The sequence below is a fragment of the Grammomys surdaster genome, unplaced genomic scaffold, assembly GCF_004785775.1.
Source record: "Grammomys surdaster isolate TR1022 unplaced genomic scaffold, NIH_TR_1.0 126029, whole genome shotgun sequence".
Taxonomy (NCBI): domain Eukaryota; kingdom Metazoa; phylum Chordata; class Mammalia; order Rodentia; family Muridae; genus Grammomys; species Grammomys surdaster.
The window spans coordinates 4,585,019-4,608,061 of NW_021620842.1; positions in this window are offsets into that span (position 1 = coordinate 4,585,019).

Consider the following 23,043-nt stretch of genomic DNA (forward strand, 5'->3'; position numbering starts at 1 on the left):
AGAGGTTTAACAGAGTGAAAACAAGCAGGTTTTGATACAGAAGAGGCTGAGCTGAGCCAGAGAAGAACTATTAGGCAGAAGAACATACACAAACTAGTTTGGGATAAAGACAAAAACCTCTACATTAGGTCTTAAAACTACAAAAGAAATCATAAGAAGGACTGAAGCCTCTTTTAGGATCATGAGACATATCCAGGCTGATTCTGCTTCCTGGGTGTTGTGAACAGTGCACAAATAAATCTAGATGTGCAAGTAGCCACTTCTTACTTTGACTTCGAATCCTACCCCAAAGCATAAAACTGCATCATATAGTGCTTATGCATATTTTTTGAGAAACTTGCATACTGATTTTCATAAAGTGGAATAGACTGACAAGTAGCCAGTTGGTGTGAGGAGGGAAAGGTGAAAGTGTGGTAGGTGAGGAGAAGCTGAGAACAAAGTTTTATAATGTTTGTGTATTATAGTGTCATAATGAAACCCAATACTTTGAATACTTACTTAAGAAAACTAATTATAAAAGAAATTAAAAGTGGGAATACTAATGTGTTTCTAAATTAAGAGAATCAATGTTCTTAACAGACAATTATATCTTGTATTTATAAATACATGTGGCTCAACAAAATATATAGTAAGCAAATTATCATAGTGTGATTTAAGATGGTTCAACTATATGTAAATACAAAAAATTAACAGTACATAAAAACTGTGCTTTGAACATGAAATCCTCAAAATGTAACTTTTATTCACCTGTGGTGTCTTAAAGGCTTACAGTGAATACAGTCATCCTTTCTAGCTCTTTCTTAACTTTCTTTGGCTGGTTCAATTCAGCTCTTCTGGCTCAACTCTTCTCTAAGCTGACTGATTCAATCTGGCTTCTCTCTAGTTGTCACTGAATTTCTCTCACTGGCCTCAAACTAACTCTGGTAATTTATTCTAATCTTCTGGATCCTTATTCTCTGGCTTCAACTGCCTCTACTGACATGCCTCTACTGACATAAAAAACTCAGGTGATAGCAGATGCTGGCAAGAATGTGGAGAAAGAGGAACACTCCTCCATTGTTGATGGGATTGCAAGCTGATACAACCACTCTGGAAATCAGTCTGGCAGTTCCTCAGAAAATTGGACATAGCATTACCTGAGGATCCAGCTATACCACTCCTGGGCATATACCCAGAAGATGCTCTAACATAAAACAAGGACACATGCTTCACTATATTCAGAGCAGCGTTATTTATAATAGCTAGAGGCTGAAAAGAACCCAGATGTCCTTCAACAGAGGAATGGATACAGAAAATGTTATATATTTACATAATGGAGTACTAGTCCGCTATTAAAACAATGAATTCAAGAAATTCTTAGGCAAATGGATGGAACTAGAAAATATCGTGAGTGAGGTAAACCAATCACAAAAGAACACACACAGTACGAACTCACTGATAAGTGGATATTAGCCCAAAATCTCGCAATAGCCAAGATACAACTCACAGACTAAATGAAGCTCACGAAGAAGAAAGACCAAAGTGTGGATGCTTTGGTCCGTTTTAGAAGGAGTAACAAAATACTCATGGGAGCAAATATGGAGTCAAAGTGTAGGACAGAAACTGAAGGAGGGGTCGTCTGCAGACTGCTTCACCTGAGTATCCATTCCATGTGCACTCACCAAAGGGAGATGCTATTGTGGATGCCAGGATGTGCATGCTGACAGGAACCTGATATACCTGTCTCCTTAGAGGTCTGCCAGAGTCTGACATATACAGAGGTGGATGCTCACAGTTAACCTTTGAACTGATCAACGTGTTCCCAGTGGAGGAGTTAAAGACAAGACTGAAGGAGCTGAAGGGATTTGCAGGCCCATGGGGAGAGCAACAATTCCAACCAACCAGAGCTCCCAGGGTCTAAACCACCAGCCTGGGAACACATAGGGAGGGACTCATGGCTCCAGCTGTATATGTAGGGGAGGATGGCCTTGTCGGGCATAGGTGAGAGAGGAAGTCCTTGGTCCTGTGAAGGCTGGATGCCCCAGTGTGGAGGAATTCAAGGTCGGTTGGGGAGGTGGGAGTGTGAAGGTGAGTGGGGGCACATCCTCATAGCAGGAGGAGGGGGGATGGGATAGGGGGTTTCTGGATTGGGGGTTGGGGAAAGGAGATAACATCTGAAATGTAAATAAAATATAAAATAAAAAATAGTTTCAAAAAAATGTTGCTTGCTTTCGTAGTGTTTGAATTTTAGCCCTAGATGAGTATGGGGGTGGGGGAGGAAGGAAGGAAAAAAGAAAAAAAGAGGGGAGGAAGAGAAGGAAGGAAGGAAGGAAGGAAGGAAGGAAGGAAGGAAGGGAGGAAGGAAGGAAGGAAGGGAGGGAGGGAGGGAGGGGAAAGGAAAGGAAAAAAAGAAAAGAAAGAAAAATAATTCTCAAAATAATAGCATGAAAAACCTAAATTCCAGTTAAAAGGTAAAAGCAGCCCTATAAACCTGTTTCCAGGAAATTAATAGAATGAGTGCTGTAAGAATTATTCTGACGGTCATTTTTCTTTTCATACCTATGTACATTCCTGATGGCTATAATCAGATTTATGGCATTATATATGTGGAAAAGCCAATATACTTACCTGGCTAGAGAAATTTTGTAATTAAGAATTTCTGCACCTTACACCAGAGATCATCTATAGACAAGCAGAGACTTTCATCCAACCTAGAAGCTTTCTAAAAGCTGTATTGGCATTTACAGAGAAAAATGCTGTAACAGGAATTGAGTAAACTACACAGGGAGATGAACAACTCTGAATATAAGAGACTATGAATTCTTTGAAGATATTATCATATAAATAGTGTTTAAAAATAATATAAATTATTATATTTCAAATTAACATAAGAATGATTTTTGTTTAAAAACTGTATGGATGAGATACATAGGTATCTATTCTGTTTTGAAAGCTGGCTCCATGTTCCTACCACATTGCATAACATTTCATATTCAGACTTTTTTTAAATATTCATCACTGACAGAAAAGAATAGGGAAGCATGACAAACATTCCTCTTTAGAAAGTTGCACTGAGCAGAATGTTCCAAAAATAAGCTATAATGAAGAAGCTCAAATGTGGAAAGTTCAATTAAAGTAATAAATTAAAAACTTACTAGAAATTAGATTCTTAAGTTTATGGTAGCTGCAAGAACTTATTTCTATCCAAGCCTGTTAGTGCAGCCAGTATTGTTATTCAACCCTATTTAACTTAAACTGCAAATTACTTACTGAGTATATGCTTGATTTATATGCATTCCACATCTGTCAATTCTCTGATAAAATTAATTGCTAAAATGTTTTATTGATGACCATGTAAGTAGATGAATCAGCCTAACCACTTTAATAGCTTAACCTCTGATTAAAACTCCTACCATCAATCCTTGACATAGAAATATTCCTTAATTAAATATTTTAAATAATGAGATGATGGAACCAAGTAATTGACAAAGCCTTGGTTGCATGGTTTAGTATTTTTGAACATAATAAAGGTTTATGAGAAAATGTTTAAATAAGCTATACAGATAGCTATGCTCTGTGTTTTACCCAAAATCTATGAAGTGTTCATGAGATTGTAATATAAAGCTAACCATATGGTAGTAACTGACTTCTCACTTAAAAGTGAGGATAATAAAACGCCAAAATATAATGCCTTTGCATCTGACCCAATAATAACTGCACATCTAAAGTCCCTTTACACAAAAGCTGGTTGTTTATATCTCATACAATCTTTAAAAAGATTTCATCTCTTAGGAATTTTAAAAGAAATTTACCACATAAGTTTTAAATACATATTTGTCATGCTATATTGACTTACAGTATAATATTTCAGGACTTACAGTATAATGTTTCAGTTAATTACTATCTGTTCGTTTTTGAGATTATGAGTTGATAAATTATTAGTAGCTAACTGTGTTTCTGAAAATGTAACAACATTTCTGAGAATATATATTTCCTAGAATATATATGCATACATACATATATATGTATAATATATATATGTATATATATTATATATATATATATATGTCTTTCCTTATTCAACCATAAAAAAGAGGGCTGTTCCCCCATTGGAAAGTAAGTACTGCCCTTTATGACAAAGTTGAGCTGAAAACTGGTGATTAGCATCACAGCCCATCAAACTGTGGATACAAAATTGTTTAAAAGCAATGTCAAAAACAAAAGAAAGCAACTAGATATGGATGTCAAACAATCTAACACAAGCACCACTCCAGCAATGTTAAGTAAAATAACACCCTCCTATGTTGGCTAATTAGCAGAAATCCATACTAGAACCTTTCTCCACACTCAAGTCTGCCTGCATGGGAGCAGCAGAGGCCTATCGAGGTGTGTGCTGGTTAAGAAAATTTCTGTGCATGCAAAAAGAGAGAAGCCAGCTGACTACATTGCAATGGGTTACATGTGAAGGAGCAGGATAGAAGCAGAGGCCCAGAACAAACCATATCCAAATCAACTACCAAAACACAGTCACTGCTCCCTATCATTGCTAGACACTTTAAAGACCCATTAAATGTTACAATCTGCAGTTCATCTCCAAGATAACAGGACAGACTAGTGTAATATGACTCATATTGCATATTCTAGCCTTTGTGATTTCTAATATATCTCCCCATCCTTATAGGATAGCTCTTAAATACTATTATCTTCATTTGAATTTGTCTTCTGAAGTAAACGGTGAGAACCCAAAGAAACTAAATGTATTACGTTATCTCTTTATACTTCATTTCCATGGAGTACTGGGTACAATTTTTGGTCTTTCTTTCTCTCTTTCTTTCTTTCTTTCTTTCTTTCTTTTCTTTTCTTTTCTTTTCTTTTCTTTTCTTTTCTTTTCTTTCCTTGAGCTTCACATCTGCTGCAGTCTGTGTAGGTATGATTGTGAGATTATCTGTGAGCTTTAGACAAGCTAAGGGTCTTCTGTATCAAGCTGACATTCTTAGAGGCTGCTTATGGAGTCAGGACATATGTTTGTGGGCAGCTGGGTTTTGTGTCCAAATTTGAAACAGTTGCTTCAAACTGATTTATTCTACCATATGGGAAAATGATTTTCAGCCAAAACATTTAATTAACAGTGAATCTGAGTAACCCTATGTTATCTTGTACCACATGTGAAATGCTGAGCATTGGGGTAAGCAGACAAATGTACTTGCATACTAGACCAGGTTCCTGCCCCTTCCCATCTGGTAATGACAGCACCCAAGCCTTGTTTTTGCCATTTTCTCTCACTCCAGTTTCTGCATTCCAAATGGTGACACTCAATAGTTGGGGACAAAGGGAGGGATACATATATTTGGAAGCAAATGACAACATTTGGTTGGCAATACTTGCCTCTTACAGGACTAACCTGCAATAACTCACCAGAAAAGAAAGTAAATATGAAAAACAAAATGTTTCTTTAATTAATTTAATTTAGGCATTTAATGTATATTTTGTTGATGTGTTTTTAGAGGTTTTCTTTGTTAGTGTGAAATTCCTCATAGAGAAAAAAGGACGTTTCTAAAAATCAATGATACAATTGCCTACTTCTTGACATTGTTCTGATTACTGATAAAACCAAAACCATCTTAAGTACAGAATACAGACGTTATAGAGCATATAAAGAACAGAGGATACAGTAAAACAAGGTTGTTTCATTGAAGAAGTCCTTAAAGTAATATCAAAAAGGATAAATACTCTCACCACAAATCACACTTAGTATTCTATGAAAAAAAAAGTGAACACCTGACAGCAAAGGTAGAGCATGCTTTAGTAATGAGCCCTGTAACAGTTGCACAAACAAACAAACAAACAAAAACTGCAAAGGGCAAACACTGCTAACACTAATAAAGAAAAGAGTAGCTCTGGTTAGAGAGATGACTCAGCAGGTAAAGGCAATTCCCACCAAGTCTCACAGCCTGAATAACCCACATAACACACAGGGAGCAAGGGGAGAACAGACTCCTGCAAGTTGCCTTCCAACCTCTACAGGCATGTCATAATACCCCACATAGATACACTAATAACACAAATAAATGGAAAATATTTTCAAAGAAAAAAGCTCAAAGAGAGTGGGGTGGAGAAAGGAAGGACCCTAACGTTACCAGCTGTTTTAGAAGGCTGAGACAATACGAGCATGCAATGTTCTTGCTGAAGACCTGTTTGCACCCATGTTGAGTAACTCACAACAACCTATAACTCCAGCTCCAGCAGGATCAAATTCCTAAGGCCTCTGGCTGCCATGGACACTGGATTTATGTGCACATATCCCACACAAAGGCATACAGATGAGTAAAAATAAAATACATTAAAAAAAAATTTAAGACCTCAACCACTGTCTGCTGGCTTCTTACCCACCAGCATCATCTGATGCTCTTCATGTTTTGTTGACCCATTTTCTTCCCTACAACAATCTTTGAAAACAGTATTTTTAGATACTAAACAAAGAAAAAATAAGTTAAAAGTCTGATCATACTATTCCTTCTGTCTACATTTGGTTGCAAAATTGATGTAAATTTGTTCCAGTCTAGGAGAGGACAAGCAATGCACTCCTTAAAAGGCATCAGGAGACATGGTGTCACGTGCATCTGTTTAATATTTAAAAGCAGTAGGAATAGGATTTCTTATGTCATCATAATATAATTAAAACCTACTAAAAGCAGTGCACTGCTTTTGATTAGAGAATGTCACATACCCATAGCTGCTTTTCTCTGCCCACTTTACCATTCTCACTAAATAGTGCTCCATTAGTGTTTACTGAGCATACTCAGACAGTAATGACAGTTTTTCTTGAATTTGTTTTTGTACTTGCAAACAATCTTTTAAAATGATTTCATTGTGGAAAAGTTACTGTGGTTAAACAAGCATTAACTACATGAAATATGTGTGAATTTTGCAAGAAGCACATTTTAAAATCCATGCTCCAAAACTGCCTACTTCTTTCCCCTAGTTCTCTGAGTGGGACTGGTGTGCCTCTCTGCAGGAGCTGCCATCCTAATCCTAAAGACTCTTCCCAGCAGGAACTTAGTTGCATAATGCAAACCAGAATGGAAAAGAATGTAGTTGTTCAAAAAGCTTCTCAAATCAGAAGGATTCCAAGCTGCCATGGAAAAAGTCCTATGATTTATCTTCAAAGGCAAGAAGTTTGTTAACTGAACAAGCTCTAACCAGATGTTAATTGAGCATAAAATTACAAAACTTGGCGAGCGAACTGGCAGACTGTAAATTCACTGAATTGGGTGACCTCTATGTCCTACATTGTACAGACCATGATTTCAGAGGTCTGTAAATACAGAGCAAATGCAGTGGTGAAACACTTTGATTTTAAAAATTACTTCTGAAAAGAAAAAAGGTGTGTTTCATCCTAATTCCTTTCTGATATTTTATTAGTAGTAATTGTTACAGAATTCTGCCACTACACAAAATAGTACTTAGATGCATAGATACACTTAGCACTTGCTTCAACACCTCAGCAGGAGCATGATTTCACCTGTTGTATGGTGATATGAAACTCAACGATATTTTACCAAAATAGCATGCTATGGAGTATCAGGGTGCTTACATTGACGAGATTTCTTACTCTGAAATCTTAAAAGAAAAAATCAAGGTTACGACCTTTAACATAGTTTAGCAATAAATTTATATATACTTAATTTAAACTTGACTGATACTCATGTCAATTAACCCAGTCAAGTGCATTTTATATTTATTATATTTGTAGAATGGAAATCATTGACTTTAAAAATGCAGAAAGCCTTAGCCTGTTTTATATTGGCATGAATATATGAATATATGAATCATCAGTGGCCATCACATCAAGCAGAAAGGCACCTTATCTTAGTCTTTTTCTCTCTTGATCTCCATTCGTCCTTTGCTGATTCCTTCTTTTTGCTTCATATTTTGGTGGTTTCTGTGTGACATGTCTCTGTGCCAATGACTTCAGCTTTTACCACTGGCTCTTGCATTATTGGCACCCACAATTTTAACCTTCCCATGGATGGTACAGAGATTATTTTATAATCAACCTAGAAATTAATGGGCAGGACCTGAACTGTCGTGAACACTGGCAGTTGATTTCTCAGTGTTGCTGCTTAAAAAAAAAAATGGGCGCATGTATATTTTCCCAGTCATTTATAATTGAAGCCTGTTTTATTCTTTTCCAATTGTCAATAACCACTAAATTCTTCAAATTTGTTCATTTCTTAAAACATGTTTACTTACATTCTTTCAGATTAATTTGCCATAATCCCAGTTTCCAAGCCCTTTTCCCTCTTTATAACATCTTACATCCCTGTCTACTTGCTATCTCTCACTGCTATAGCTTGGAATATAGAGTCAACTTGCTAACTTCTCTAGACAAATTTACTTCATTATTTCCATTCAATTGAGGTAGTTTGATTGAAATAAAAAATTTGGTTTTAGGTATTGTGCCTACTGCCACTGGGGCTGAATACATGGCTTCCTCTATTTGAAGGGTATTCTTCTCAAGAAACTAGGTTGAAAAGTAGGGGGAAATCTAGAAACATATAGATTTTTCTGTGTGGTCTTACTTTATTTTTATGTTTCATGCCCCTCAAAGTCATGTAATTCTCAGTTGGCATTGTTGATATGTTAAGGATTTGCTTCAATACTTTAGAGTATATACCTAAATATCTGTTTATGTGTGTAGCTACATAATGATTCATTTCAATATAGGTCTATTTATCATCTAACTAATTAAGTAGTACTCTATATCTTTTGTCATTAAACTATTGACATTAGAAAACTATGAACTTTTTAAAATTAGGGATATTTCCATATTTTTTATATTTTAGTAGAACATGTCATATAATGAATATCTAATGTATTATGTAAAACTTGAATGAGAGGCAATTGAACTTTTGTTTACAAATTGAAATTATGTAAGAATAAAGAATAAATATGTTTATAAGAAACTTTGAAGGAGGGAAAATTAAATCTAGAAATAAAAATGTCTTACTGAAGAGATCTATATTGATCAATATTATAATATATATATATATAATATACATATATACACATTAGTACATATATTGAGACTATGTATAGTATATAAGTATATGTTTTAAATTCATTTCTTTTTTGTATTGTTAACAATTTTTAATTGCTTTTTTAATTTTTTTAATTTTATTTAATCTTTATTTTACACTCCAGATTTTACCCCTCTCCTGGTCCACCCTCTGGCTGTTCCACATCTTAAACATCTCCCCCATCTTCATGAGGATGTCTCCACCCCACCCCCCACCCCAACGTACCTCCTCACACTCTGGAGCCTCCAAACTCTTTAGAGTGAAGTGTATCTTCTCTGATTGAACCTAGACTGTCAGTCCTCTTGTTGTATATGTTTGGGGTGGTCTCATATCAGCTTGAGTATGCTGCCTGTTTGGTAGTCCAGTGTCTGAGATCTCGTGGGTCTAGGTTAATTGAGACTACTGGTCCTGCTACAGGGTCACCCTCCTCCTCAACTTCTTTCAGTTTTTCTCTAATTCAACCACAAGGGACAGAACCACAGCTTCTGTCCGTTCGTTGGTTGTAAATATCTGCATCTGACTCTTTCAGCTGCTTGTTGGGTGTTTCAGAGAACAGTCATGATAGGTCTCTTTTTGTGAGCTCTCTATAGCTCAGCAGTAGCCTCAGGCTTTGGGGCCCCCCTTGAGCTGGATCTGACTTTGGACCTGTCGCTGGACCTTCTTTACCTCAAGATCCTCTCCATTTCCATCCCTGCAGTTCTTTCAGACAGGAACAATTCTGGGTCAGAGTTTTGGCAACCCCATCCCTTACTTGATGCCGTGACTTTCTTCTGGAGGTGGGCTCTAAAAGTTCCCTCTCCCCACTGTAGAGCATTTCATCTAAGGTCCCTCCCTTTGAGTCTCTCACCTCCCAGGTCTCTGGTACATTCCTAAGGGTCCTCCAACCTCCTAACTCTTAAGGTTGCCTATTTCCATTCTTTTGGTTGGCCTTCAGGGCTCCAGTCCTTTCCCTGCACCCAATACCTGATCATGTTCCCTTCTTCAAATTCCTGTCCACTTTCCCATCCAAGACCTTCTCTTCCACCCCCTTCCTGTGATTGCTTTCTTCTCCCTCTCAAGTGGGATTGAGGCATCCTCACTTGGGCCCTTCAGCTTCTTGACATTTTTGAATTCTCTGGACTGTACCTTGGATATTCTCAACTTTTTTTTTGGCTAATATTCACTTATTAGTGAGTACTACCATGCATATCCTTTTGAGTCTGAGTTACCTCACTCAGGATGATATTTTCTAGTTCCATCTATTTGCCTGCAAAACTCAGGATGTCCTCATTCTTAATAGCTAAGAAGTATTCCCTTGTGTAAATGAACCACATTTTCTGTATCCATTCTTCTGTCATGGGACATCTGGGTTGTTTCTAGCTTCTAGCTATCACAAAAGAGGCTGCTATGAATATAAAGGAACATGCGTGCTCCTGTGGTATGGTAGGGCATCTTTTGAGTATATGCCCAAGAGTAGAATAGCTGGATCTTCCAGTAGCTCTATTGCCAGTTTTCTGAGGCATCTCCAGATTGATTTCCAGAGTGGTTATATCAGTTTACAATCCCACCAGCAATGAAGGACTGTTCCTTTTTCTCCACATCCTTGCCAACATGCATTGTAGCCTGAGGTTTTGATCTTAGCCAATCTGATTGATATAAGGTAGAATCTCATGGTCTTTTTGATTTGCATTTCCCTGATCACTAAGGACCTTGAACATTTCTTTAAGTGCTTCTCAACCATTAGAGATTCCTCTGTTGTGAATTCTCTGTTTAGTTCTATTCCCCATTTTTTGATTGGGTTGTTTGGTTTTTTTTTTTTTTTTTTTTTTTGGTTGTTAGCTTCTTCAGTTCTTTATATATCTTGGATATTAGCTATGGGGTTATTGAAGATTTTTTCCCAGTCTGTATTTGCTAATTTGTCCTACTGACTACATCCTTTTCCTTACAGAAACTTTCCATTTACACAAGGTCCCATGTATCAATTCTTGATCTTAGGGCATGAGCCATTGGAGTTCTGTTTAGGAAATTTCCCCCTGTGCCAACAAGTTCAAAGTTCTTTCCCACTTTCTCTTCTATTAGATTCAGTGTGTCTGGTTTTATGTTGAGGTCCTTGATCCACTTGGATTTGGGTTTGTGCAAGGTAACACATATAGTTCTCTTTTCATTTTTCTGCATAAAGACTGCCATGTAGACCACCACCATTTATTGAAAATGCTTTCTTTTTTTTTCATTTTATGTTTTTTGGCTTCTTGGTCAAAGATCAAGTATCCATAAACATGTGGTTTTATTTCTCGGTCTTCAATTCTATTTCATTTGTCAACTTGTCTGTCTGTGTACCAATGCCATGCAGTTTTTATCACTATTACTCTATAGTATTGCTTGAGGTCAGGGATGATGATTCCCCAGCCATTCTCTTATTATTAAAAATTGTTTTTGCTATTCATAGGTTTTCGCCTTTCCAGATGAATTTGAGAATTGTTCTTTCCATGTCTTTGTAGAATTGTGCTGGGAATTACATTGAATCTGTAGATTGCATTGATAAGATGTCCATTTTTACCATGTTAATTCTGCCTGCCCTATTAGCATGGGAGATCTCTCCATTTTCTGAGATCTTTTTTTGTTTTCTTTCTTGAGATAATTGAAGTTCTTGTCATACAGATTTTTCACTTGTTTGGTTAGAGTTACCCCAAGATATTTTATATTGTTTGTGACTATTGTGAAGGGAATTGTTTCCCTAATTTCTTTCACTGCCTGTTTATCACTTGTATAAAGAAAGGCTACTGATTTATTTGAGTTAATAAAATATCCAGCTGCTTTGCTGAAGTTGTTTGTTAGCTAGAGACTTTCTCTAGTAGAATTTTTGGTTTTGCTTGTATATACTATCATATCATCTACTAAGAGTGATACCTTTTCTACTTCTTTGCCAATTTGTATACCCTTGATCTCTTTTTGTTGTCTAATTTTTTTAGCTAGAACTTCGAGTGCTATGTTGAATAGATATGGGGAAAGTGAGCATCCTTGTCTTGTCCCCGATTTTAATGGGATTGCCTCAAGTAGCTCTCTGTTTAATTTGATATTAGCTGTTGGTTTGCTATAAATGGCTTTTATTGTCTTTAGGTATGGACCTTGAATTCCTGATCACTCCAATACTTTTAGCATGAAGGAGTGCTGTATTTTTGTCAAATGCTTTTTCAGCATCTAAGGAGATGATCATGTGATTTTTTTCTTTGAGTTTGATTATATAGTGGATTACATTAATGAATTTTCATATATTAAACCAACCTTACATCTCTAAGTTGATGCCTACTTGATCGTGATGAATGATGGTGAATAATGTGTTCTTGGATTCGGTTTACAAGGATTTTATTGAGTATCTTTGCCTCGATATTCATAAGCAAAATTGGTCTGAAGTTTTCTTTTTTTGTCCTATCCTTGTGTGGTTTTGTTATCAGAGTAATTGTGGCTTCATAGAATGAATTAGGTAGTGTTCCTTTTGTTTCTATTTTATGGAATATTTTGAAGAATATTGGTATTAGGTCTTCTTTGAAGGTCTGGTAGAATTCTGCACTAAAGCCACCTGTCCCTGGGCTTTTTTTGATTGGGAAATTTTTAATGACTTGTATTTCCTTAGGGGATATGTGCCTGTTTAGAAAGTTTATCTGCAATTGATTTAACTTTTGTATGTGGTATCTGTCTAGAAAACCATCCGTTTCAACTAGATTTTTCAGGTTTTTTGAGTATAGGCTTTTGTAGTAGGATTTGATGATTTTTTTACTTTCCTCCATTTCTGTTGTTATGTCTCCCTTTTCATATCTGATTTTGTTAATTTGGATATTGCCTCTGTGCCCTTTAGTTAGTTTGGCTAGGGATATATGTATCTTGTAGATTCTCTCAAAGAACCAGCTTTTGGTTTTGTTGATTCTTCTTATCATTCTCTTTGTTTCTATTTGGTTGATTTCTACCCTGAGTTTGACTATTTTCTGCCTTCTACTCCTCTTGGGTGTGTTTGCTTCTTTTTGTCCTAGAGCTCTCAGGTGCAAGTTGCTACTATAGGATCTCTCTAATTTCTTTACCAGGGCACTTAGTGCTATAAATTTTCCTCTTTGCACTGCTTTCATTGTGTCCCGCAAGATTGGATATATTGTACCATCATTTTCATTATATTCCAGGAAGTCTTAAATTTATTTCTTTATTTCTCCCTGGACCAAGTTATTGTTGAATAGAGTTTGTTTAGCTTCCATGTGTATGTGGGCTTTCTGTTGTTTTTGTTGTTATTGAAGACTAACCTTAGGCCATGGTTATCTGATAGTATGGACGGGATTATTTCAGTCTTCTTGTATCAGTTGAGTCCGGTTTTGTGCCCAATTATATGATCAATTTTGAAGAAGGTACCATGAGGTGATGAGAAAGAGATAGATTTTTTTGTTTTAGGGTAAAATGTTCTGTAGATATCTGTTAAATCCATTTGGTTCATAACCACTATTAGTTTCACTGTGTCTCTGTTTTGCTTCTGTTTCAATGACCTGTCCATTAGTGAGAATGGGGTGTTGAAGTCTTCCATTATTATTATGTGGGGTTCAATGTGTGTTTTGAGATTTGGTAAAGTTTTTTTATGAATGTTGGTGCTCTTGCATTTGAGGTATAGATGTTCATAATTGAGACTTTCTCTTGGTTGATTTTTCCTTTGATGAATATGAAGTGTCCTTCCTCATCTCACTTGATAGATTTTGGTTGAAAGTCTATTTTATTGGATATTAGGGTGGCAACTCTAGTTTGTTTCTCAGAAGACCTTTTGCTTGGAAGACTTTTTTCCAGCCTTTTACTCTGAGTTAGTATCTTTCTTTGTTATTGAGGTATGTTTCTTGTATGCAGCAAAATGTTGGATCCTGTTTGAGTATCCAGTCTGTTAGTTTGTGTCTGTTTATAGGTGAGTTGAGTACATTAATATTGAGAGATATTAAAGACAGATGAATGTTAGTTCCTGTTAATTTACTTTTGTGGGTGACATTATGTGCATGTGGTTCTCTCCTTTTGGCGTTGTTATAAAATGAGTAATATCTTGTCTTTTCTTTACTGGAGGTACCCTCCTTGTGTTGAACTTTTCCTTCTAGAATCCTCTATAGGACTGGATTGGTACATAGATAATGTTTGAATTTGGTAGTGTCCTGGAATATTTTGGTTTCTTCATCTATGTTGATTGAGAATTGTGCTGGGTATAGTAGCCTAGACTAGCACTGTGTTCTTTTAGTGTCTGCATGATCTCTGACCAGGCTCTTCTGGCTTTTAGTGTCTCTGTTGAGAAATCTTGTGCAATTCTGATTGGTCTGTCTTTATGCATTTCTTGGCCCTTTTTCCTGCTGCTTTTTAATATTCTTTCTTTGTTCTGTACACTTAGTGTTTTGATTATTATGTGTTGAGAGGATTTTCTTTTCCGTTCCCATTATTTGGTGTTCTATAGGCTTCTTGTACATTTGTGGTCATCTCTTTCTTTAGGTTGGAGAAGTTTTCTTCTATGATTGTTGAAGATGTTTTCAGGTCCTTTGAGCTGGGAAATTTCATTCTCCTCTAATCCAATTATTCTAATATTTGGTCTTTTCATTGTGTCCTGTATTTCCTAGATGTTTTGGGTTAGAAGTTTTTTATGTTTTGAATTTTCTTTGACAGTTGTGTCAATCTCTTCTATGGTATCTTCTACACCTGAAATTCTCTCTTCAATCTCTTGTATTCTGTTGGTGATACTTACATCTGTAATTACTGACCTCCTTCCTAGGTTTGACATTTCCAGAGTTGCCTCCATTTGTGTTTTCTTTGTTGTTTCTTCTTCTATTTTTGTGTCTTTGACCACTCTATTCAATTCCTTCACCTGTTTGATTGTGTTTTTCTGTATTTCTTTAGAGGATTTACTTGTTTTCTCTTTAAGGGCTTCTGTTTACTTGTGTTTTTCTATATTTCTTTCAGTGCATAATTTATATCCTCCTTAAAGGACTCTATTATCTTCATAGAATAGGGCTTTAGGTCAGCTTCCTGATTTTCAGGTGTGTTGATGTACTTGGGGCTTGCTGTGGTAGGAGAACTGGGTTCTAATGATACCCATGTATATTGGCTTCTGTTGCTTATAGTCTTGCATTTGTATCTCACCATCTGGCTATCCATGGTGTCTTGTCTGGAACCTGACTCTTTTGTCCCTCAGTTGCTTCAGGTCTCCTGGTAGTCCTGTGGACCTGGATAGAGCAGACCTCCTGTGGATCTTTCTGATTGTGGGATCTTCAGAGGGGCAAAAAAAAAATCTTTTACCCTGGATGCAGCAGATCTCCTGGGAAAGCCTTCAGACTGTTGGGTCTTCAGAGGAGCAGTCAAGCTGTTGTCCTATGTGAAAGTGTTCTCCAGGTGGGCCTATGGACTGTGGTTTCTGTTTTGCTGTGTGCAGTACTACTCCAGGGAGGCTTTCAGTCTGTTGGATCAGCTGCCCTTCATGCCATGGAGCCCCTGGGAGGTCTTCAGACTGTGGTGTTGGTTGCCAGGTTGCCTTGTTTGCAGAGGGACTCCTGGGATGCCTTCAAGCAGTTCTCTTAGTGTCTGCATGAAGTGTGTGCATCTTAGTGTCCATGAAGAAGTATCTTCATGGGAGTGGACTAGCTGGCAGTCCCTGGCAGATGGCACTGGCCAGAGAGGAGTGGAATTTGGCAGGCAGGGGATTTGTGAGAGTGATGGGTCCTGAGTTCACTGGGCTCCCAGCAGCAGCTGTGGAACCTCTGGAGGGTACTTATTAGCCACCCTGTGTGCATTGAATCTCCTGGGATGCCTCAGGCTGTGGTGTCTTCAGAGGAGCGGAGTAGCTGGCAGTCTGCCCCAGCAGATGACCATACTAATTTATTTCTAAAAGTTAAAGGATGGGTTTCCACCAGGACTTGCCCTACCTTCACCTACCCGCAGATTCTTTCTCCACAGTTTTCAACCATCCCACTTGTTACTCAGACTTTCTATGTTCTCCTCTACATACTTATAAGTTTACTTAGAGTATACTCCCCTGGTGAGTTTCTTTGACATTTCCATTCATGACATTTATACAACCTGCTAGATCTAGCCAGATTCCCACATACAGTACCCAGTATAGTCTCTCTACCCAATCTGTGCCACAGACAACCTCTAGGCTTCCACCTACACCTACTCTACCTGAGACTACTCACATTTCCCATCTACACCATGTCCAACCACCCCATTCAGTATCAAGACTTTCCATATCCTCTTCCAAGGTCTAGTCTGGTGAATATTCCTGACCATCTCATCAACCAGTTCTCCCTAATCCCCCAGATATAGCCATCTAGCCTGAGCCCTGGTCTAGTCTGGTCCCCTACCCCACCTATACTTCAAAGGAGCTTGAACATTCAGTTAGTACCAATCCTAAATACTCCCAACCCACAAGACCATCCCATGCCACATCCTATGTTTCCAACCAGCTAGGCCCACCCTCAGACACCAGGATTGGACCAGGAAACACATTCCCAATACCAACCCTGTTCCTTCTGTCTATTTGACTTCATTCTACTTCTGGACTTCATCTGCCCACATATCCTCTTTTTGGCCCTAATTTGTCCATAACAGAACGAGAACTTAGAAAACAAGTCCACATACCCAAATCTCACTGTAGAAATACTAACAACTTGAAATATCAAGCCATTGTCTTCTTTAAAATTCTACTAGTCATGTAGAAATGTTTGCTGATGTGAATTAACTAGGTAAGAAACAAGACACAGAATTTAAAGGAATAATCATAAACTGCATAGAGGAATTCTAGGAATTTAAAGAGAACACAAAGAAACAACTCAAATAAATTAAGGAAAAAGAGCTTAAAGAAAATAAATACCTGAGTGATAGTGAAGAAAATATAAGCATAGGCTGGTAGAAATGATAAAGGCAATCTCAGACTAAAAACAGAATGTAATCAAGAGATAGAAACACTAAAGATGACTGAAGCAGAAATAAAAATAGAATTTGAAACTATAAAAGTAATTTTAAAAGTGACAGTACTTCTCTATTCCCAGTTAGCTCACAAATGAGTAATATTGAGACTAAGATTTATTTAATTAGTTAAAACACAAAAAACTGAACAGCCCATGATGTATTCGAATCCTCTAAACTGATCTGGCTACCTCAGAGCTCAAATACCCAAGATACTTGCATTTTTGTATTGGTCTGACTCTCTCAGCTTCAGGTGAATTCTCCCATGATATCTCCAGGAAGACTTCCTTGTGGGCAATTCTCTGTTAATCCCTCCACCCCCTTTCTCTTCTTCCTCTGGTTGGAGAAAGCCAAGCATTATTCTTCCTACTCCTTAGCCATTAACCAATCATATTTCTTGACAAGTCAGAATATAAATGGGGACCAATTTTTATATAAACTTGAAACAAGAAATACTTGGAATAAGCATTGCAATGTCATATCCGTGTCTGGATTGCAATAAGATATGGGATCAGACAATTCAGCATTTGACTAATACAATGGTAATTTTACACACTGCACAAAATCATTATGCCTACAGGAGACTCAATAGCTAATTTAGAAAACTCAAAGAAAAATCTTAAAAGTACAATCCATCAAGCAGAAGATAGAGGATAGGGATTCAAAGGTAAATTAGACCATTGAGACTAAATAAGCAATGAATATTTTTAAAATATAATAAAATTGTATTGGGTAAACCATAATAAAAAAAACTTTTGTTTTTGACATACAGAAGGGAGAAGTAAATGGCAAAGAAAAGATCTTCAATGAGATCATATATGAAACCTTCCTTACTGTAACAAAACTCAACTCACATATAAAAACACAAAGTGCAGACAGTTCACCAAATAGATGAGACCAGAAAAGAAAATCTCCATGACATGTCATAGTTAAAACAGTAAGCATACATACATAACAAAGAAAGTATATTAAAAGCTACAAGAAAAACTAGAAGTCACATATGAAGAAAAATATATAAAAATAATAGCTGGTATCTCAATAGAAACTTTGAAAGTCAGAAGAACCTAGATCAATGCATTTCAAGTCCTGAAAGACTATGACTTCAACATATACTACATACCCAGCAACACTATCTGCCATAATTGAAGGAGGTAAAATTTTACATGATATAAAATAGCCTAAAAGAATTTGCATCCAATAAACCAAACCTAACAAAATACAGGAAGTACTTAAGACTGAAGAAGGGAATCAACAGAGCTGAGAGACTGTGAAAGAACTCTTTCACAGTCACAATAAAACCACAATTATAAAACACAAAATACCAGTGAGAACAGAAACAACAAAAATTAGTAATACAGTGGCTACAATTAGTACATATGTTACAATAATAACTTAAAATACCAATTCTCTAGTCAAAAGCCATGAGCTAGCCTAGTGATCAATAAGCAAAATATATCTCTCTGTTGTCTACAAGAAACTCATTGTAACTGTAAAGGTAGGCACTTCCTTAGAGTAAAGGATAGATTAAATAGTTCAATAAAATGGGACTGGGGCAAGCAGATGTTACTATCCTAATATCTGTCAAAATTGACTTCAAGCTAAAAATAATTAGTAAATATAAAGGGAGGCACTTTATTTTAATCAAGGGAAAAGTTAACCAACTAAATAATACTATTTTGAGCAAATGTACCAAATTCTACTGCATCGAATTATAAAAAAAAAAAAGCACTGGAATTATAAACATAAATTAAGGTCAATTCACAAATACTGGATGATAACATCACACTATTTTATCTAGTAGACAGGACATCTGGACAAAAGAAAAACAGAGAAACATCAGAATTAATTGATGGTATGCATCAAATGAACTTAACAGATATCTACAGAATATTACATCCAAATATCAAAGAATATAAACTCTACTCATAGCACATAGAAGTTTCCCTAAAAGAAAGCACATTCTGTTAGACAAAACAAATTTTAAAAGATTTAAATAATTACTTATATCCTATCTGACCATATGCGGTAAAATCTAAAATTGACAGCAAACAAGTCTCTAGCAAATTTATAAACATGAGGATATTAATCAACAAATTACTGAATGATGAGTGGCATAATGAAGGAATCAAGAAAAACATTAAAAGAAAAATCTGGAACTAATCAAAATGAAAAGACAACATGACAAAAACTATGGGATTCCTTGAAAGCATTCTTATGAGGGAAGTTTAAGGCTCTAAGTCTCTACATTAAAATATTAGAAAGTGCACAAATAAGTATTTTAATGATACAGTTAAAATTGAAAAAATAGGAAGAAAGAAAAGTCAGTAGAAGGAAAGAAATAATAAAAATCAGAAGAAAATAAAACAAAAGGTAAACAGACAAAACATAATACAAAGAAGCAATGAATCTAAGAGCTATTTTTGAAGGGATAAATAAGTTTAACAGAACTTGGATCCAACTTACCAAAAGAAAAAAAGAAAAGACTGAAAGTAAAAGAATCAGAAATGAACAGAGGAACTTTACAAAAGACACCAAAGAAATTAAGAAGAAATACAGGGACTTTTTAAAAAAAGACTCTTAAATGTAAGAATGGTCCAAAATATGCAAGTCAATAAGTGTAATAGCCACATATGTGGACTTAAAGACACAAATGACATGCTTACCTTAATAGATGCAGAAAAACCTCTTGATAAAATACAAAACTTTTCATGATAAAATTCTTTCAGAATGCACAGCTAGATGGACTATACCTCCACTAAATAAAGCTGTATACAAAAAACATCCACAGCTACCATTATCCCAAATGAATGAAAACTTGAAGCAATCCAGGTGGAATCAGGAGCAAATAGAGATGTTCACTTTTGAAATACCTTTGCATTTGTGCTTAAAGTACTAACTGAAACAATAAATGAAGAGAAGAAAATGAAATTATACAAACAAGGAAAGAAGAATTTTAAAAATCTCTATTTACATATGGCATGATGATATTCCAAAAATTCTCTATATCCGAAAAATTCAACCACAGCACTTTTAAACATTGTAGACATCGTACATTTCTAGAATTTGTAAACAAATTCTGAAATGTGGCAGAATACAGAAACAAGTTGCACAAGTCAATATCTCTTCTTGGCAACAGTAGCAAACATACATAGAAGGAGAGCATGAGAACATTCTCATTAATGTCCCAAAAGAAAAGAAAATATCTAAGAATAAATCTAACAGTGGAAGTGAAGGACCCTCTACAATGAGAATTTTAAATTTCTGAGGAAAGAAATAAAAAAAGAACTAGAAAATGGAAAGATATTCTATGCTCGTGGATTGGTACAATTAACATTGTGAAAATGACAATTTTACCAAAAGCTAGTTACACATCCAGACTAATTCCAATCAAAATTCCCAACTCTTTCTTCTCAGAAACAGAAGAAAAAAAAGAAACCCTCAAATTCAATCAAATTCAGATGGAACCACAAAAGAACCTGGATAGCTTAAACTAGATAGCAAAAAAGAAAAATGCTGGAGGACTTAACACTTAAGATTTTGAGATATATTGAAAAGCCATAGTAATAAAAACAATATGACACTGGTATAAAAAATAGATCTGTAAACCAAAGAAACAACCTCAATTATGCAAATAATTTCAGCCATGTAATATGTGGCAATGATGCTAAAAATATGCTGCATAAAAAAGCATTTTTAATGAATGGTTCTGGAAAAACTGGATGTCCACATGAAGAAGAATAAAATTAGATCCATATATACACCTGGCACAAAAATTTACTCCAAATGAATCAAAGATTGAAATCTGAAATACAAAAGTGCTAGAAGAAAACATAAGCTATGTCCTTCATGATATAAGTGTAGGAAAGAACTTTTTTAATAGGACTCCAATTATCCAAGAATTAAGGCCAGCATTTGTTACATTATAGAGGAATTTGAATCTAGCAAGTTGGATACACTGGCAATGGATCACACCCAAAGACCTAGGTCTGCATGATCTGGCTAGAATACTGATGTGCCCTTAGTGCACAGCTTTAATCCCACTGGCTGAAAGACAGAGTCACATTTAGTACATACCTTTAATCCCAAACAATGGTATCTAATTGAGGGGCAGACAAAGTGATGAATCAGAGAAAGATTTGACAGAATGAGTCAGAGATAGGATACACACAACTCTCACAAAAACAGACAGGAAAGAGAAGCTACTTAAGAGCAGAGCAGGGAAAAGTAAAATGGAGTTCAGTTGAGTTTGGTGAAGTTTGGTGAATGAGATGAGTTCAGTTGAGTTCAGTATTGTTCAGTTCATGGAATTCAGAGGAACTTTTTCCAAGCCGCACAATTCAGTCAGAAGCAAAGAGAAGCTGGATTAAATCAAACATCTTGGAAAGGGGTTTGAGTTAGAACAGCTGAGTTAAACCAGCCAGCCAGAGTTCAGAAAGAGCTAGAAATAGTGAATTTACTCAACAGTGTCAGAGGTTGAAACATTCTGGGCCTAGGTTAGCAGACAGAGGTTAGAAGCTGAAGGACTGGAGAAAATTAGATTATTTGGAAGATAGTAGCTTCCAGGCCAAGGACTAGATATAGTTATATAGAAATACTCGGGACTCTGCCACAGCTCTCATCTCATCACTTTATCTTGAAATAAAGGAGAAATTTACAAGAAGTCAATCTCATAAAAAGCTTCTACACAGCTAAAAAACCCAACAATGTAAAGAGGAAGTTCACAAAAATGAGAAAGAATATTTGGCAACTATATAGCTGACAGAGGATCTTTATTTGGAATACACAACGTAGTGAAAAACAGAGTTAAAACCAAGCCAAACCAAACAAACAAGTAAAATCATCCATTTGAATAACTACCCTGGAACCTGAACAGAAATTTCCTAAAAGAAGAGAAACATCACACTGAAATATCTCAAAAAATTATTCATTAATCATAGCAATTAATGAAATGCAAATCAAACCAACCCTGAGATTTCACCTTCTCCTACTATAATTATCAAAGAGCAAAGAAGCAACAACAAATGCCAGAAAAAAAAAAAAGATGAGAGGAAAACAGAACTCTCTTCACTGTTGGTAAAATTATAAATTGCTGAGGCCACAATGGAAATCAGTGTAAAGGATTCTCAAAATCCTAAAAAAGAAACATACCATATGATTCTGCTATACCATGCCTCATCATATGCCCAAACAACTTGACAACCTACTCCAGAAATACTCATTCAACTATATTCATTATAACTCCATTCCCAATAGCTAGAAATGGAAGGAAAAAAGAAATGAACTTCAACTAAAGAATGAGTAATGAAAAAGTAGTACACATACACTATGTAATATTATTGAGTTGTGAATAAAAAGGCAAAATCATGAAATTTCAAAGGAAATGGGTAGAATTTGAAAAGACAAACATCACATGTCTCTCTTATTGGAGGCTCCTAGCTCCATATCTTCAGATGTGAGCATACATCTTGGGTTACTGCAGAAACAAGGAAAGTAAGAAGAGACCATTGGAAAACAATAGAGAGGAGAATAGCAGGGATAAGTCCTCTGATCAGGGGATCTAGAGACTCTTTATGTCCAGAAAGTGAGGTAAACACAAAAGAGAGAGGAGAGTAAAATAACAATAAAGTTATCTGATAAACACAAAACAACATGCTATTAACTAACTGACAAAAAACCTATAATGCATGTAACTCAGTGAATAAATACACATATATAGCTTTAATAAACTTTTCTCATCTGGGCTGACAATGCTCCCTCCAAGAGTCAATAATCACTTACCACAAGTCTCAATACCGGTTATGAGATATCCTCTTTTGAATTATTGGTAAAGGCTCTACAAAAAATTCCCAAGGCATACAGCCTATCGCTATTTTTCTTGATTATCTCTAAGAAGTGTAAGATAAGTCTCTTTTGCTAAATACCATGTACTTTAGAAACAGAGCCCAGAGGCTCCTGTGTTGGAACTGACCTGAATGGCTCCTCCTTAAGAACTATCTTTCATGGTAATAGAGGTTGTTACGTAAAATTCCAAAGGAGGGTGACAACC